This window comes from Neofelis nebulosa, chromosome 8 (assembly GCF_028018385.1).
Source record: "Neofelis nebulosa isolate mNeoNeb1 chromosome 8, mNeoNeb1.pri, whole genome shotgun sequence".
In the NCBI taxonomy this organism is placed as follows: Eukaryota; Metazoa; Chordata; class Mammalia; order Carnivora; family Felidae; genus Neofelis; species Neofelis nebulosa.
In genome coordinates, this window is record NC_080789.1 from 7,788,077 (window position 1) to 7,807,811 (window position 19,735).

The following is a 19,735-nucleotide window of genomic DNA, read 5'->3' on the forward strand; positions in this document are numbered from 1 at the left end:
CTGTACAGGTGGACATATCGGCAGGCCCGCCACCAGCTCCCTGGCTTCCAGACAGCCCTGACATCCTGTACCTAGCGGGAAAGGAGAAGCTAATGGGAATTTTATGAGATACTGTCTTCTCTACTGTTATTCGTCTGAGAGGCGAGCTTCCCGTTCTGGGTGAGGGCACTGTGGTACAGAGGAATTTGTGTCATTCTATCACTGATTCTCTGCATGGCTTTGGGCACGTTCTTCAATCTTCCTGAGTCTCACTTTTCTCACGTGTAAAACTGGAGTCACAGTAGCACTTACGTCACTAGGGTTTGGGGAGTATTTTTTAAAAAAAATTTAAGTTTCTTTATTTTGAGAGAGAGAGCATGGGAGTGAGCAGGGGAGGGGCGGAGGGGTAGAGAGAGAGTGGGGGAGAAGAGGAGAGAATCCCAAGCAGGCTCCACACCATCAGCACAGAGCCCTACGTGGGGCTCGAACCCACGAACCGCGAGATCATGACCTGAGCTGAGACCAAGAGTTGGGTGCTTAACTGACTGAGCCACCCAGGCGTCCCATGGTTTTGGGAGTATTAATGGAGGTTAGCAGTGCCTGGCAGGTCACAACTTCTCAGGAACTTTGAGCTATAATTTTTATTATTGGCGAAAATCACAGAGCCCAGTGGGTAGTAAGTGGAACCGGGACTTAATCCAGTCAACAGGATTGAAACAAACAATAAACAGGAAACATTTCAGTGACAGGGTTCCGGGGAGCTTGAACACGGGGCAATGTGCTGGGGGGCAAGAGCGTGCCTTCTGCAGCCTGAGTCAGAGAGCCTCTCTGGGCACGTGAGACTTTAGCTGAGAGCTGATGACCAGGCGGAGCTTGTCACGCGACGGTCCTGGGCGAGGCAGGGCCAGTTTGTACACGCCTTGGCGTGGGTGAGCATGGTGAGCCCAGAAGACAGGCCAGCCTGGCTCAGGGTGACCAGGAGTGTGGCAGCGTGTGTAGGGGGAACAGTGTGTGACCAGAGCTCAAGTGTGCTGTGAGAGTAAGGGTCTTTGTGAGTCGAAAGGAAAGGAGTCTGTGTGGGCCCGTGCTCAGGGCAGCTTTCTGGGAGAGGAGGGCCTCAAACCAGCACTGGGTGCTTCCTGCGCACCCTGGCTCCATGCTAAGTGCCATGTACGGTTAACTGGAAACGAGACTGGCGGAAAAGCTGGGGAGTTGCCTGGGAAAGATCAGCTGGTCCTAGACAAATGGGCATCTCGCTAGCCAGCCAGCTGTAGTTGTCGGCCGGGATCTCCTGCAGGCTCAGAAACCCAGCTCAGCTCTGGGAGCGCACCTCCTGTCCTCAGAGCCCCCCCCGCCCCCCACCATGTGATCAGCAAGGGTGCAGAGGCCGCCGGAACAAGCACTAGCTCGTAGACTTACATGGAGAAATTGGGGAGAAATTGGGAGCTGATCGAGCACGCTCTTCTGGGAGACGGGCCAAGTGGGACTCCTGATTATCATTAGGCCGTTGCTGGGGGATGTGGGATTTGTGCAGGGGGAATTGGTTAGCAATGCGTGTCCTTGAGCTCTGGGAGCCCGAAGACTTGTGGGCATGTCTGGGCTGACCCTTTGCCAGGGCTGGGATGTGTACATGAGGTGACTGCCCTTTGGTGATGGAGCAGGGTGCGTGTGTCTGACCATCCTTTTTCCTTATTGCCATTGTTGTCTGGCCCTTCTTCTGGTGTGTTAACATCAGTCATGGACGTCAGTGTAGACCTGGGACCTGCTTTTTTTCTTGTGGTGACCTTGTAGTGTTGAGCTCATCCATTAGGGGACCTTCCATTTCACGTTTCCATTGTCTCCCCTGAGTGGTTGGGAGAACCCTAATATTTCCCTTACGTACCGATACAAAGACCTCACAAGAACCCCGGTTTATTCACTGGTTCAATGAGGATTATCATCCCCACTTCAGGGGCAGTTAGGGCTGTGCTGTGTGACACAGCAGCCACTAGCCACGTATGACTATCTAAGTTTAAATTAATTACAATTAAATAAAAAATCAGTTCCCTAGTTGCATCAGCCACCTTTCAACTGCTCAGTAGCCACCTGTGGCTGGTGGCTCTGTACTGGACAATGAAGAGCTAGAACATTTCCACCATCACACGTGTCCTCTCTGGAGAGTTCAGTGACACGATGAATATAAAGCATAGTGCATGGTGCCAAGTTCCAGTGGTTGTTGGGATTGGTGGCCTGGTGCTGGGGCAGGGGGGAGGCTAGAGAAGGTGTGGCCCCTGGCCAGGAGGTTTGTCTAGATGAGATAAGATGGGACATGTCTATGAGTCAACTCATGATAAACTCTTAGCAGACTGGAGGGGCCTATGTGAGCTGAAAAATTCCTTCTAGGCTCACTGAATCTTGAAGAGAGCCAAGAAGGGCTAAGAATGTGTGCTGAGGGTTGGGGTAGGGGTAGGCTCCATGGGGACACTGAACCTTGAGCTGGGCCTTGCTTCACTCCCTTGAGAAGGAAACAATCCAGACTTGTCTTTGCACCGCCTCCTCTTCCTTTGTTGCTCCTTATGACTTCAGGATTTTTTCCTAGAACTTATCAGTTGCAAGGAAAAATTAGGGTTCAAAGTTCTGAACTCCACCCCCTCCCCCCCCCCCCCCCCCCCCACTGCGGGCTGCCCTCATTGATGTTCTCTGCACTCCTGCCAGCTGGGGGGAGGAGGAAGAAACAGCGATGATCTAAAGAGCATCAGGGGTCTCTAGAACTGCTTGTGCAGTAAGTCTCCTGTTTCCATGACAACTGCTTGACCAGGCCAACACTTCATGATGGCTTGTATGAGAATTTTCAGTTTTTCATAAAATATAACAGGAAGGAAAAGAAAATCACAGGAATATTTAGAAGGAATGAATCGAAGATGGATGTGAACGTGTGCATATGGATGCATCATATGACAAAGTAGAAACCATTGGGCCAAAGAGCTTCCTTTTTTATTCATTTAGTCGTCCATCCATCCATCCATCCATCCATCCATCCATCCATTGGTCCAACATTTATTGAGCCGCTGCTCTGTGCTGAGCACTGTGCTGTGTGCCCTAGGCCCGGAGACAAAGATGAATGACAGTATCTCGGAGGTCAGTCTGGTGGGAGAGACACTCAAATGGAGAAAGTTATGATACAGTGTCATATGTGCTCATATGCTGGAGTCTAGGCAGAAATGGGGTTCTTTAGGGACATGGAGGGAGAGCCAGAGAATATTCATGGAGCAGGAATATGGAGCTGGGTCCTGAAGGATGAGTGGGAATTCCAGAGGAAACATCATGAGCCCAGGGAAGAGAGGACACGTCCAGAGCACGTTTTGATGAGAAATAATGTGACACCCTGCATGTCGGAGTTGTCACAACTTGGTGTTGGAAGGTGGCAATATCGGAGAAGGGGGCGAGACTGGATTGTGAGTGTCATGCGAATTTGGAATTTGGAACCAGACCTATGGATAATTTATGTTCTAGAAAGTTTTTAGTCAAGAGGATGACACAGGTAATCTGGCTGTGGTTAGGGGGATGCATTTAGGGAGAAAAGCCAGACATTGGGAGACCAGTTTGGAAGCTACTGTGATAGAGTAGGAAAGAGTCTCTGAGGGCCTGACATACGCCAGTGGGGGTGGCCAAAAGGAAACAAGTTCTTGAATAACTTAGAGGATAGAGTAGCCAAGACTTGCACTGGATGGAAAATGAATAGGATGGAGGAACCAGGAAGACTCCATAGTTTCTTACTTGAGCTGGGGTTCAGTGGTCATTAAAGAGACACCGAAGTGTTTGGTGATGAGCCCAGTATAGGGCATGTGAAGTTGGAGGTGTCTAGTATATTCAAGGTGGAACTGTTTCCCTTGCCTTTGGGGAAAATGTGGGCCAGCGGCTTAGGGGGCAGATCTGGGCCCCAAATAGAGGTTATCAATTAATGTAAAACTTCGGGAGTAGGGGAGGTCAGCCAGGAAAGTGTGTAGAGAGAGCAGCAGAAATCTGAGAAAAAACAATACTCGAGAAATTGGCCAAAATTGTGAAACCTGTTTGGGAAAGGTTTAAGGTATGTGGTTGGAGAAGGAGGAAGAAAGTCAAGACAGATGATATTCAGGAAGTCAAAGACGGTGTTTTAGAAGCAAGGAGTGGGAACAGCATCACATCTTGCAGAAAGATGTGAAGAAATTAGGAAAAAAGTTAAATGTCTTTTAAATCAACTTTATTTCGATAGGACATATATATTATTAAGTGCATCCATTTTTTTTTTTTAAGTAGGCTCCACATGCAACATGGAGCTTGAACTCGTGACCCTGAGATCAAGAGTCACACACTCTACCAACTGAGCCAGCCAGGTCCCCCTAAAATGCATCCATTTTGAGGATACAGTTTGACATGTAGCCACCAACCACCACAAAGAAGAGTTCTCACTTCTCACCTTGGCAGTCATTCCCACTCTCCCCCCAGTATCCTGGCCCTAGGCAACCACCATTTTGGTTTTTGCTACTGATAGATTAGCTTTGCCTTTTCTAGAATTCCACACACATGGAGTCATATAGTATATACTTTTATATCTGGCTCTTTCCACCCAGCATAAAGTTTTTGAGGTTCATCCATGGTTTTTTTTGCACGTATTAGGTTATTTCTTTTCATTGCTGAGTAGTTTTCCAGGGTATGGATATCTTTTTGCCTGGTGATGGACATTTAGGTTGTTTCCACTTTAGGGCTGTCGGAAACAAAGCTGCAGTGAACAGGCATACACAATGGACAGATGTGTGGGGTAAGTACCTCTGAGTAGAATTTCTGGGTTTCATGGTAAGGGTATCATCTACTTTATAAAAAACCATCATACTATTTTCCAAAGTTTGGTGTTTTACGTGCCAAACAGAAATTTAGTTGCGCTTACATTTGGTATTGACCTTCTTTTTAATTGGAGCCATTTTAGTGGGCGTATATTTCATTGTCATTTTAATTTGCATTCCCCTGAAGATGAATGCTGGTAAGCACTTTTCTTTCTTTCTTTTTAAGTTCATTTATTTTGAAAGAGAGCGCGTGTGCATGTGCATGCAGGAGTGGGGAGGAGCAGAGGAAGACAGTGCAGAGCCTACTTGGGATTCTCTCTCTCCCTCTGTCTGCCCCTCCTCCTGCTCATTGTCCCTCTCTCTTTCTCTCTCTCTCTCTCAAAGTAAATAAAGTCTGAGTTAATATTTTGTAGTTTGGTGTATAGATCAAAGGGGTTTTTGTTGTTTTGTTGATCTCTGCCTGTTGTTCCACTTATTCTAAAGATTATTCTGTCACTGTTGACTTACCTTGACGCCTTTGTTGCACATGAGTTGTCCATGAATGTGTGGTTCTCTTTTTGGACTGTATTCTGTTCCGTTGATCTGCCTGTTCATGCTTATGATAATGTCTTACTCTTTCGATTATTGTAACTTACGGTATGTCTTTATCAGGTAGAAGTCCTTGAACTTAGTCTTTCCTTCTCAAGATTGTTTGCTATTAAAATTTCAAAATTGGCTATTGTATCCTTTGCATCTCCATATACATTTTATAATCAGCCTATCAATTAAAAAACAACCCTGGGATTTTTACTGTGATTGCACTAAATCTATAATTCACGTGGGGGAAAGTATCATCTTAATAATATCGGATGGATATATTGGATAATATGGAGCATGGTATGTCACTCCATTTACTTAGGCTTTTAAAATTTCTTTTGCAAGTGCTTAGTACTTTTCATTGTACAGCCATTTTACACGTTTTGTTAGATTTATTCTGAAGTATTTCATATTTTAATGCCATTATAAATATGAGTATTAAAAAAAATAATTTCCTGGGTGTCTGTTTCCAGGAAGATGGAGTAGACATAGTTTTCCTTATTTTCCCTGCTAAGTACAGCTTAGAAAGCCCTGGGCATTCTATATACGGAGACTATACACTGAACAAACAAGAAAATTCTAAAAGGTGGAGAGAAGGTGGACCAGATAGGGATGTTTGGACACAAAGAATGACATGGCGGTGAGTTCCTGAATTTCCTTTTGCCTGATGCTTCCCAGACTGGATCTGGAGAAGCCTGGAACCTGGAACCATCAACAGACACAGACAGAAACAAATCCTCAAGCCAAAGGCCCAGGAAATGGGAAACCTAGCAAGACAGGAATGAAGAGGAAATCTAGGCATTCTCAGATGAAGACTAAGAGAGTTTGTCTCCAGCAGCCCTAACCTAAAAGAATGACTAAAACGAGTTGTCTAAACAGAAAGGAAATAAAAGAAATTGAATTTTACAACATCAGAAAGGAAAAAAGAACACTGTAAGAGCAAAAATATGGGTAAATACATAGACTTCTCTTTCTGAGTTTTCTAAATTGTATTTGACAGTTGAAGCAAAACCTTTAGTATTACCTAATGTGGTCCTCAGCGTTTGTAGAAGATACTAGAATGAGGCAGGATAAAGGGGTGTGAAGATTTTAGTACTTAACTCAAACTGGTAGGATGTTAACACCAAGAGACTTTATAGGTTATGTGTAAATGATGAAATAGCTAAACACTAAAAAACTTTACAAAGAAATGCACTAAACAACACTACACATAAATTCAAATGGAACTCTACAAATATTCAGGTAATGCACAGTAAGACAGGAAAAAGAAAACAGAAGTGAAAAGCTGAGAGAACAAACAGAAAAAAAAATGGCAAACTGAGGCCTTAATATACTAATAATTACATTAGTGGAAATCTTCTAAACACACCAGTTAGAAGAGACTGGCAGAATGGATTTAAAAGCATGGCCCAATTAGGGGTGCCTAGCTGGCTCAGTCCATAGAGTGTGTGACTCTTGATCTTATGGATGTGAGTTTGAGCCCAACATTGGGTGTAGAGATTACTGAGAAATATTTTTTTAAAAATTTTTTTTAATGTTTTTTATTTATTTTTGAGACAGAGACAGAGCATGAACAGGGGAGGGGCAGAGAGAGAGGGAGACACAGAATCGGAAGCAGGCTCCAGGCTCTGAGCCATCGGCCCAGAGCCCGACGCGGGGCTCGAACTCACCGACCGCGAGATCGTGACCTGAGCCGAAGTCGGACGCTTAACCGACTGAGCCACCCAGGCGCCCCTACTGAGAAATATTTTTAAAAATTTTTTTAAAAATAGGGGCACCAGGGTGGCTCAGTTGGTTAAGCATCCAACCTCAGCTCAGGTCATGATCCCATGGTTCATGGGTTTGAGCCCTGCATCAGGCTCTGTGCTGACAGCTTGGAGCCTGCTTCAGATTCTGTGTCTCCCTCTCTCTCTATGCCCCACCTCCCCTTGTGTGCTTGCTCACTCTCTTTCTCTCAAAAATAAGTAAACATTAAAAAAAATAACATAAAAACATGGCATAATTTTTAAAAATATGTCTTATTTATGTGTGTCTACATCTAGGCACTACTGGGGTAGCACAGAGTATTCCTTTTTTTTTTAATTTTTAAAAAATGCTTATTTATTTTTGAGTGACAGAGCACAAGCAGGGGAGGGGCAGAAAGAGAGGGAGGCACAGAATCTGAAGCAGGCTCCAGGCTTTGAGCTGTCAGCACAGAGCCCGAGGCGGGGCTTGAACTCACAAACCATGAGATCATGACCTGAGCTGAAGTCAGATGCCCAACTGACTGAGTCACCCAGGCACCCCAAAACACGACCTAATTATATGCTGTTTATAAGAAATACATTTTAAATATCACATAATGTTAAACATAATAATTATAGACTAAAAGTAAAATGATAGAAAAAAATATATGCAAACATTAATAAAAAGAAAGCAGGAGTGGCTATGTTAATATTAGACAAAGTTGACTTTATAACAAAGGAAATTACTAGGGACAGAGAGGGGTATTATATAATGGTGAAAGAATCAATATACCAAGAAGACAGAATCCTAAATGTTTGTGCACCAAATAACAAGATGCAAAATAGGTGAAGCATAAACTGATAGACATCTCCACAGTTACAGTTGGGAGACTTCAACACCCTTTTCTCCCATCCAAGTACTAACCAGGCCCGACCCTGCTTAGCTTCCGAGATCAGACGAGATCGGGCGCGTTCAGGGTGGTATGGCTGTAGACAACACCCTTTTCTCAACAACTATAAACAATTAGACATAAAATCAGCAGGGATATACAATTCAATAACACCATCAACCAACAAGATCTGACGGACATTACAGATGTTCTAGAACAATCTACCCAACAACAGCGGAATACACATTCTGTTTTCAAGTGCCCATGGAACTAAGATAGATAATATTTGGGGCCATAAAGCAGATCTCAAGTTTGAAAGGATTGAAATCATATAAAGTCAAATCTCTGCCCACTGGAATAAATGGAACCAAACTAGAAATCAGTAACAGAAGGGTGATAAGAAAATCTCCCAACACCTGGAAATTAAACAAGACACTTCTAAATATTTCATGGCTCCAAGATGAATTCTCAAGGGAAATTAAAAAAAAAAAAAATGAACCGAATTTAGGTGAAATACAACATATCAAAATTTGTAGGATGCAGCTAAAGCAGAATGGAGAGGGAGATTTATAGCACTTACTGTTTATATTGGGAAAGAGGAAATGTCTCAAATCAATCAATGATCTTTACTCCCACTTCAGGAAATCAGAAAGAGATTTAAAAAGCCCTAAAGCAGGGGAGCCTGGGTGGATTAGTTGGTTAAACATCTGACTTCGACTTAGGTGATGATCTTGTAGTTTGTGAGCCTGAGCCACAAACCGCTCAGAGCCTGGAACCTTTTTCATTTTCTGTGCCTCTCTCTCTCTCTGCCCCCATCCCACTTGTGCTCTGTCTCTCTCTGTCTCTCAAAAACAAACATAGAAAATTAAAAAAAAAATTCTAAAGCCAATAGAATGAAGGAAATAATGAAGCTAAAAAATTGAGATTGAAAACAGAAAAATAGAAAAAAATCAATGAAACCAAACCTGGTTCTTTGAAAAGATCAACAAAATTGACAAACCACATTACTAAGATCAGTAATGAAATAGGGAATATCACTACAGAATCTGCAGACATTAAAAGGATAATAGAATGCCACAAAATACTCTATGCACACAGATTTGATAATTTAGGTGAAATGTATCAATTCTTTAAAAAGTATAAACTACCTCACTTTATCAAATATTAAAGTGATAATCTGAATAGCCCTAATAGCCCTATAACTATTAATGAAATTGAATTCATAAAATTTCCTGAAAAAGAAGTCTCCAGGTCCAGATGGTTTCATTGGAAAGTTCTAAAAAAATGTTTAAAGAATTAACACCAATTCTATACAATCTCTTTCAGAAAATAGAAGATGAGAGCCATTTCAGTCATTTCTCAATTCATTCTATGAAACCAGTATTGCCCTGATATTAAAACCAAAGACAGTAAAAAAATAAATAAAAAGTAAATAAAAGAAAAAAAGAAAATTACAGACCAATATCTCTCATGAATATAGATTCAAAAATACTTAACAAAATAATAGCAAATAGATTTCAGAAATGTATAAGAAGAATTGTACATCACACCAAAGTGAAGTTAATTCCAGAGATCCAAGGCTAGTTCAGTATTTGAAAATAAATCAGTGTAATTTACCAAGAAATACTGTATGATCGTATGAATTGATAGAAAGAATACTTGGCAAAATTCAATACCCATTCATGATAAAAACTCAAGAGACTAGAAATGGAGGGGACTTCTTCAACTTGCTAAAAAACATCTACAGAAAACCTACAACTGACATCATACTTAATGGAAATATTGAATACTTTTCCTCTAAGATCAGAAACAAGGCAAAAATGTCCCCTCTCACCACTGCTAGTCAACATGTACTGGAAGTTCATGCCAGTGCAATGAGGCAAGAGAAGGAAATAAAAGGGTTATGGATCAGAAAGGAAGGAATAAAACATTTCTTTTTGCAGATGACATGATGGTCTATGTAGAAAATCCCGTGGCATCAACAGCAATAAAACTCAGTGGAACTAATAAATGAGTTCAGTAAGGTTATAGGATACAAGATGAACATATAGAAGTCAACTGTATTTCTGTATAACTATCAATGAGACTGAAATTAAAAAAAAAAACACCTATATGCCAACTAATTTGGATATAAATTAAAAAACATTTAAAAAATGAAAATCAAAATTAAAAGTAAAAATAGCATGTATAATTACAGGGGTGCCTGGGTGGCTCAGTCAGTTGAGTGTCCAACTCTTGATTTCGGCTCAGGTCATGATCCCAGGGTCGTAGGATCGAGACCCGTGTCAGGCTCCACGGTGTGGCGCCTCCTTGGGATTCTCTTTCTCCCTCTGCTCCTCTCCTCTGCTCATGCACTCTCAATATTTCTCTCTCTCTAAAAATAAAAATGAAGAGGCACCTGGGTGGCTCAATCAGCTGAGTGGCTGACTTCAGCTCAGGTCATGATCTCTCGGTTCGTGAGTTTGAGCCCCGCATTGGGCTCTGTGCTGACAGCTCGGAGCCTGGAGCCTGCTTTGGATTCTGTGTCTCCCTCTCCTGCTTGCACTCTGTCTCTCTCTCTCTCAAAAATAATTAAACATTAAAAAAAATTCTTAAAAAATGAGATAAACAAAGTCATCACTCACACACACACACACACACACACACACACAAGAAAAAAGAAAAAAGAAAAAAAATACTTAGGTGTAAATGTCACAAAACATGTACAGGACTTGCATGCTGAAAACTAAAAAACATTGATGAAATTAATCAAAGAAATATAAAGAAACATTCTGTGTTCCTGGACAAGAAGATACAATATAGTAAAGATGTTAGTTATCCCCCAGTTGATATATAGATTTAGCACAAGTCCTATCAAAACTCCAGCAAGATTATTTTGTATATTTTGACAAGATTATTCCACACTCTCTATGGGGGAGACAAAGGAACCAAAATAGCTAAACATTTCTGAAGAAGAAAAATGGAAGAATCGCTCTGCTTGATATTTAGACTTTGGGCTGCGTTGATCAGCACTATGGTGGTATTGGCAGAGGAATGCACATACAGTTCCATGGATCCAGAAATAGCCCCACACAAGTATGACCAATTTTTGTTCATTTGTTTGTTTTATTTTTGACAAAGGGATACGAGTCATTTGGGGGAGAAAGGATAGTTTTTGGAACCGAGGGTGCTGGAGTAACTGGATGGCTATCTGTAGGCAAAAACAAAAACAAAAACAAAAACAAAAAAAACAAAGCAAGCCTCAAGCCAAACCTCTCTGTACAAAAATAAACTCAAAATGGTTCTTACATTTACTGTGAAACATAGAACTGTAAAATTTGAGATGATAACATAAGAGACAATCTCTAAGACCTAGGGTCTGGTTGAAGAGTTCTTAGACATGATACCAAAAGCATGATCCATAAAAGAAAAAATTGTATTACTGGACTTCATAAAAACCCTGTTAAGAGGATGGGGAAATAAGCTATAAGCTGGTAAAAACATTTACAAACCACGTATCTGACAAAAGACTCATATTTAGAATATATATTTTATTTATTTATGTATTTGCATGAATGGGAGAGGGGCAGAAGGAGAGAGAGAACGAATCTTAAGCAGGCTCCATGCTCAGCGAGGAGCCTGATGCAGGGCTTGATCCCTGGACCCTGGGATCATGACCTGAGCTGAAATCAATAGTCAGATGCTTAACTGAGTGAGCCACCCCACTTAGGCTCCCATAGAATATATGTTTCTTTTTTTAAAGTTTGTTTATTTTTAAGAGAGAGAGAGAGAGAACATGGGGGAGAGGGAGAGAGAGAATCCCAAGGAAGCTCAGCACTGTGAGCACAGAGCCCAATGCGGGGTTTGATCCCACGAACTGTGGGATCATGACCTGTGCCGAGATCAAGAGTCTGAAGCTTACTCCATTGACCACCTAGATGCCCCTGTAGATTTCATTTTCTAAGTGTTAATTGCTGATACATAGAAATGCTAATGATCTTTGTTTACTTTTCTTGTGTCTTCTTTCCTTGATTAATTAATTTACTAGTTTGAATAGCTATTTTGTAGATTCCTAATGGGTTTTTTTATTTACACAATCATGACACTGAGAATAAAAACAGTTCACTTCTTTCTTGCTAACAATTTTGTCTTTGATTTATTTATTTATTTTTGTTTTATATTGCTGCCAAAAGCATCCAGTATAATGTTGAAAAGAATTCTTGAGAATGGAGATTACTGCCTCATTCCTGAGCTTAGGGAGAAATCCTTTGCTCTCATTATATTACACTTATAATGTAATAGCTATTCTTTTGGGTAGATGCTTAGGATTTTTACATCTATGTTCATGGGGGCTACTGGTCTCTTGTTTTCTTATAACTGAAAAAATTTTTGGTACCAGGGTAACATTGATTTCATAAAAATGGGTTGAGGGGGCGCCTGGGTGGCGCAGTCGGTTAAGCGTCCGACTTCAGCCAGGTCACGATCTCGCGGTCCGTGAGTTCGAGCCCCGCGTCAGGCTCTGGGCTGATGGCTCGGAGCCTGGAGCCTGTTTCCGATTCTGTGTCTCCCTCTCTCTCTGCCCCTCCCCCGTTCATGCTCTCTCTCTGTCCCAAAAATAAATAAAAAACGTTGAAAAAAAAAAAAATTAAAAAAAAAAATGGGTTGAGAAGTGTTCCTGCTATTTTCTAAAAGAATCATATATGACTTCTGTTATTTATTCCTTATATGTTTGATAGAATTCATCAGTGAAATAATCTTGGCCTGGAAGTTTGTTTGTGGGAAGGTTTGAATTATGAATTGAATTAAAAAAATTTTTTTTTTCATGTATATTTATTTTTAAGAGAGACAGCAACAGAATGCGAGTGGGTTGGGGCAGAGAGAGAGGGAGGCACAGAATCCGAAGCAGCTCCAGGCTCTGAGCTGTCAACACAGAGCCTGAGGCGAGGCTTGAACTCACGAGCTGTGAGATCATGACCTGAGCCGAAGTCAGATGCTCAACCGACTGAGCCACCCGGGCACCCCTGAATTATCAGTTGAATTTCTTAAATAGATGTAGAGCTATTTAGACTTTTTATTTTTCTTGTTAGTTTTGGTAATTAAAAAAATTTTTTTAAACGTTTATTTGTTGTTGAGAGACAGAGAGAGACAGAACGTGAGCAGGGGAGGGGCAGAGAGAGAGGGAGACACAGAATCCCAAGCAGCTCCAGGCTCCAGGCTGTCAGCACAGAGCGCGATGCGGGGCTCGACTCACAAACCGCGAGATCATGACCTGAGCTGAAGTGAGTCGCTTAACTGACTGAGCCACTCAGGCACCCCAGTTTTGGTAATTTTTATGTTTCAAGGAATGTTTCCATTTTATATAAATGGTGAGATATATTGGCATACACATTAGGATTGCTACATCTTTTTGATGAACTGACACCTTTACCGTCAGGAAATCTCCCTCTTCATCCCTGTTGATGTTCCTTGTTCTGAAGTTTGCTTTTCCTGATATTAATATTGCCATTTCAGTTTTCTTTTAACATCTGTATGTCTATCTTTCTCCATCCTCTCACTTTTAAACTATCTGTGTCTTTACATTTAAAATGGGTTTCTTGGGGCACCTGGGTGGCTCAGTCGGTTAAGCGGCCGACTTCGGCTCAGGTCATGATCTCACGGTCCGTGAGTTCGAGCCCCGCGTCAGGCTCTGTGCTGACAGTTCAGAGCCTGGAGCCTGTTTCAGATTCTGTGTCTCCCTCTCTCTGACCCTCCCCCGTTCATGCTCTGTCTCTCTCTGTCTCAAAAATAAATAAACATTACAAAAAAATTAAAAAAAAAATAAAATGGGTTTCTTATGGAGCGTATATAGTTGTGTTTTGGTCTTTCTTAAAATATGATCTAATAATGTCTATGTTTTAATTGGAGTGTTTGGAACATTTACATTTACTATAAATACTATGGTTGAGTTTAAATCTCACACCTTGCTATTTTTCTATCTGCTCTTTGTAATCTTTTGCATTAATTTAGTAACTTAAAAAAGTTTTTTTTAAGTTTATTTTGAGAGAGAGAGAGAGAAAACAAGGAAGGGGCAGAGAGAGAGGGAGAGAGAGAATCCCAAGCTGACTCTGCACTACCAGCACAGAGCTTGACGTGGGGCTCAGTCCCACGAACCAAGAGAGCCGAAATCAAGTTGGACACTTAACCAACTGAGCCACCCAGGCGCCCCAAATTTAGTAACTTTTATTTGTTTATTTATTTATTTATTATTTATTTTTGAGACAGAGACGGAGCATGAATGGGGGAGGGTCAGAGAGAGGGAGACACAGAATCCGAAACAGGCTCCAGGCTCTGAGCGGTCAGCACAGAGTCCGACGCGGGGCTCGAACTCCCGGACTGCGAGATCATGACCTGAGCCGAAGTCGGAGGCTTAACCGACTGAGCCACCCAGGCACCCCATTAACTTTTAAAAGTCTATTTGAGGGGCACCTGGCTGGATCAATCCGTAGAGCATGGAACTCTTGTTCTCGGAGTCATGAATTTGAGCCCAATGTTGGTTGTAGACTTTACTTTAAAAAACTTGAGAAAGGGGCACCAAGGTGGCTCAGTCAGTTAAGTGTCCAACTCTCGGTTTCAGCTCAGGTCATGATCTCTTGGTTTTGTCTGAGCGCAGAGCCCACTTGGGATTCTCTCTCTTTCCCTCTCTTTCCGCCCCTCCCCTGCTCGTGCTGTCCCTGTTTCTCTCAGAACAAATAATAATAACTTTAAAAAAATACATGAAAAAAAGTCCATTTGAAAAAGTCTACCTTTATATTTAAAGGTTGTTTTCGTTAGTTTTAGAAATCTAGGCTTAAACCTGTACATTATTTTTTTAAAATGTTTATTTTTGAGAGAGAGAGAGAAAGAGAGAGAGAGTGAGCAAGCAGGGGAGAGGCAGAGAGAGAGGAAACAGAGAATCCGAAGCAGGCTCCAGGCTCTGAGCTGTCAGCACAGAGCCCGATGCGGGGCTCAAGCCCACAAACCGCGAGATCATGACCTGAGCTGAAGTTGGACACTTAACTGACTGAGCCACCCAAGAGCCCCTATTTATTTATCTTCGAGAGAGACAGAGAGCAAGAGAGAGAATCCCAAGCAGGCTCCGGGCTGTCAGCACAGAGCCCTACCAGGGCTCAAAGTCACGAAACCATGAGATCATGATCTGAGCAGAAATCGAGAGTCAGACACTTAATGCTTAACTGACTGAACCACCCAGGCACCCTCTTCTGACTGTTTCTAGCATTTTTTTTTCTTTATTACTCATGGCTTTTTAGCAGTTTTGCTATTACGTGCCTTGGTTTTATTTTCTATGTGTTTATCCTGTTTAGGGTTCATTGAGCTTATTGGATCTGTGAACTTATGCTTTTCATCAAATTTGCAAATTTTTCTGTCATTTTTTTCAAAAACTATTTTTCCTAGGGAGCCTGGGTGACTCAGTTGGTTAAGCATCTGACTTTGGCTCAGGTCATGATCTCGCGGTTCCTGGTTTTGAGCCCTGCGTCGAGCTCTGTGCTGACAGCTCAGAGCCTGAAGCCTGCTTCGGATTCGGTGTCTCCCTCTATCTGTCCCTCCCCTGCTCACACTCTGTGTTTCTTTCTCTCTCTCCCTCTCTCTCAAAAAAAAAAAAAAAAAAAAAATTTTCCCTACCCCCTTTTCTGGAACTTTAATTACACATATGCTTGATAGTGTTCTACAGAGGCTAGAAATACTGAAATACTGTTCAGTATTTTCGGTCTTTTTTCACTCCTTTACATTTTAGATGGTTTGTATCGTTGTACCTTCTAATTCACCAATCATAATTTTCTGTGATCTTAAATCTTTTGTTAAACCCGTTCATTAACTTTCCCCTCCAGACACGGTGTTTTTCATCTCTGGAAGGGCCATCTGTTGGCATGAGTGCCCCCCCCCCCGCCCCCCGCCGGCTCCCCGCTCAGGACAGCACCCAAGTACTTGTTCTGTGTGTGTGTGTCCGATCCGATCGTACACTCCTTCTGTGGTGTGTCTTTTTTCTTCTTTTCCTCGACCACCTGGTAGTCCTGAGGATCGAGGGTACTGTTCTGTGCCTCGTATTCCAGGATGTCACCACCTACTGCTTCATTTCCTGTGGTTCTCATCACCAGGCCATATATGGAAAATCGTGCCTACCCTGTTGTTTTTGCCCCAAGGACGCAGCCGTCTTTCCCCTTCCTTTTGGCGGTGCTGTTCTGTCGGCCTGTGTTGCATGTGTGAACTAGGAGGAAGGACTAGCATTCTCGGCCAGAAATCTCGCCATCACAGGTAATAATATATAGTTGGCTCCTTTTTGGCTAATTGATTGACAGCATCCATGAAGGAAAGAGAAAAATAGTATATGAGTCAGGGCTTTACAGTTTGCAGCATAGTTTCATTAACATGATTTTATGTCATCTTTTTATTGTCATGAACTATACAGAACACAAAATTTACCATTTTAGCCATTTTTAAGTGTACAGTTCAGTGGCATCAGGCACATTCACGTTGTCGCACAACCCAAACTGAACTCCGTACCCATTAAACAATAATCTCCCAGTCCCGTGTCCCCAACGCCTGGCCATCACCGTCCTATTTGCCATCTCTATGAATTTGACTAGTTGGGTACCTCACACAGTGGAAGCATAGAATATTGGCCCTTTTGTGTCTAGTTTATTTCACTTGGCATCATGTCTTCATGGTTCGTCTATGGCGTAGCATTTGTCGATTTTCCTTTCTTTTTAAGGAATAATATTCCACTGTATGGATATACCCCATTTTCTTTATCCATTACATCCATTGATGGACGCATGGGCTGTTTCCACCTCTTGGCTATTGTGAATAATGCATAATGCTGCCATGGACACGGGTGTCCAAATATTTGTTCAAGTCCCTGCCTTTAATTCTTTAGTGTATCTACTCAGAATTGGAATTCTTGGCTAATAGGATAATGTTATGTCTAATTTTTGAGGAACTGCTATCCCGTCTCCACAATTGCCGTACCATTTTACGTCCCCACCACCAACACGCAAGAGTTCTGGTCTCTGCACATCCTCACTGGTACTCATTTATCTTTACAGCTGCTTGGTGAGGAGTGTGGACAACTTTCTCTCCATTTCACAGCTGAGACCATTGAGGTCGAGTTACTTGCCTAAGGTTACAGACTGGTGAGTTGTCTCCATAGTCATTAGTCCAAACCTTTTGATTTTTTTAAATGTTTATTTTTGAGAGAGACAGAGAGAGAGAGAAAGAGAGAGAGAGGGAGGGAGACCTTGAGTGGGGGAGGGGCATTGAGAGGGGGACAGAGGATCTGAAGTGGGCTCTGTGCTGTCAGAGCAGAGCCCAATGCGAGTCTCGAACTCATGAACCGTGAGATCGTGATCTGAGCCGAAGTCAGACGCTTAACCAACTGAGCCAGCCAGTTGCCCCCAAACCTTTTGCTATTTCTTTATTGAAATATAACTGGCATGCAGCACTGTGTCCGTTTGAGGTGGGCAATGCGTTGATTTGCTACACTTATTTATTGTGATATGATTACCACCATTTTAGCTCACACCTCTTATGTCACATAATTATTTGTTTCTTTGTGGTGGGAGCAATTCAGAGCCAGCCTATCGGTACCTTTGAAGTTGATAATACAGAAGTGTTGACTGTGATCACCGTGCTGTGCATCAGGTCTCCAGGACGCGTGCGTTTGCTAGTTCCAAGCTTGTAGCCTTAAACAGCAGATGCCCCAGGTCTGTCCACCCCTGGGCTTCTGGTAACCATCATTTATTTGACTCTGCTTTTACACATTTGACTTTTTTTAGATTCCCCATATAACTGAGAGCCTGCACTATTTGTCTCCCTCTGTGTGACTTATCTCACTCAGCATAACGCCCTTCAGGGCCACCGATGTTGTAACAAATGGCAGGATTTCCTTCTTTCTCAAGGCGGGATAGCACCCCGTTGGTACCTATCCCAGGCCTCCTCGACGCGTTCATCTGTTGGCACTTGTTTCCCAAACCTTTTGATTTTATGGTTTACTTTGGCTATCACTTCATTTGGGTTTTTTGTTTTGGTTCTTCCTTCTTCTGTCTCCAGGTGTTGTCACACACAGTAGGCCTTCAGTGCTTCATAAATGGGCAATGACTGAGCTGAGGTTTAGGGTTTTAGCTGGGAGATGTTATCTGCTGCTTTTTCTCCCTTTTGGGTTAATTTCTGCATAGCCAGGAAGAAGGATGACAAATTTCCCTCTCAAAAATGTCAGGCTTAGGTAAAATCATTGTATCACTATCGAGCATTTATGAAGTACATTATTCACTTTTTTCTACCCCTCTCTCTCTATTTTTAAGGATTGTATTATTAAGTTATCTCTGCACCCAGCGTGGGGCTCGAACTCACAACACTGAGATCAGGAGTCTTACACTCCACCGACTGAGCCAGCCAGGAGCCCTTCTATCTATATATATATATATTTTTTTAATTTTTTTTTTTTCCAACGTTTTTATTTATTTTTGGGACAGAGAGAGACAGAGCATGAACGGGGGAGGGCAGAGAGAGAGAGGGAGACACAGAATCGGAAACAGGCTCCAGGCTCTGAGCCATCAGCCCAGAGCCCGACGCGGGGCTCGAACTCACGGACCGCGAGATCGTGACCTGGCTGAAGTCGGCCGCTTAACCGACTGCGCCACCCAGGCGCCCCGCTTCTATCTATATTTTTAATAAAAGACTCAGGCGATCTTAGAGGTCTGTTTCTTCCACTGAGTAGAAACTCACGTGCACCCCAAGGGAGCCCCGCTTCTCCTGGGACAGAGAGAAGCCCAAATCTGCACCTGACAACAGGTCTTCCTCTCAATGATCCCGCAGACCCACTCTTTCTGACTTTCCAGGCCTCCCGCCTGCCCACTGAACACCCCTGGAACTTCAGGTGGGGCTCTTGGGAGGCGGCTCGAAAGAGCACTGTCCCTCCAGCTGGTCTGTGGCCTCCTTTTTAATTGAGATCTAATTCACATATCGTAAAATTCACCCTTTGAAACCTTACAATTCAGTGGTTTTTAGTACTTTCAGGGCTGTGTAGCCATCATCACAGTCTAATTCCAGAACATTTTCATCACCCCAAAAAGGAGCCCTGTACCCCTCAAGAGTCTCCCCTCATTCTCCCCTTTCCTGAGCCCCTGGCAAGCACTGCTCTACTCTCTTTCTGCGTGGATTTGCCCGTTTGAAACATCTCATATAAATAGAACCATATAGTATGTCGTCTTTTGTGTCTGGCTCCTTTCACTGAGCACGATGTGTTCAACATTCAGCCAGGTTGTTGTGTAAATCCCTCCTTCCTTGCTTCCAGTGGCTGGATCCTATTCCGTTGGATGGACATTTGAATTGCTTATTTTTTCAGCCTTTATGAATAATGCTGCCGTGGACATTTGGGCACAAATTTTTGTGTGAACGTATGTTTTCAGTTTTCTTGGGTACATAACAAGGAGAGGAATTGCTAGGTCGTATCGTAACTCTGTATGCAACTGCTTCTTAGGTTATGGACAGACATTTACTGAGATAAATTTTCTGCAGTGTATAAATCATTCCTACGCATACAGATATTTAACTTTTTAGAGGAACTGCTACAGTTTTCCAAAGTGGCTGCACCATTGTCCACCCCACCAGCGGTGGCTGAGATTCCACTTTCTCCACATCCTCGCCAGCACTGGTTATTGTCTATTTTCGATTATGGCCATTCTAGTGGGTGTGAAGCGGCATCTCATTGTAGTTTCGATTTATTTGTGTTTCCCTAATTACTAATGACGTTGAG

General features: G+C 42.6%; 1 long non-coding RNA gene and 1 pseudogene across 4 annotated transcripts in view; one reads left to right on the forward strand and one right to left on the reverse strand.

Annotated features, from left to right (window-relative positions):
- Positions 1 to 17,109, forward strand: part of LOC131518806 (uncharacterized) — a 48,753-nt gene extending 31,644 nt beyond the window's left edge. For 3 of the 4 annotated variants that reach the window (XR_009265288.1, XR_009265287.1, XR_009265290.1), the window contains 2 exons: positions 4,701 to 4,756; positions 17,028 to 17,109. This is a non-coding gene — a long non-coding RNA (uncharacterized LOC131518806). The other variant, XR_009265289.1, reaches the window with a different exon arrangement.
- LOC131484199 (5S ribosomal RNA) lies at positions 7,967 to 8,073 on the reverse strand (annotated as a pseudogene).
- Positions 17,110 to 19,735: the final 2,626 nt, after the last annotated feature.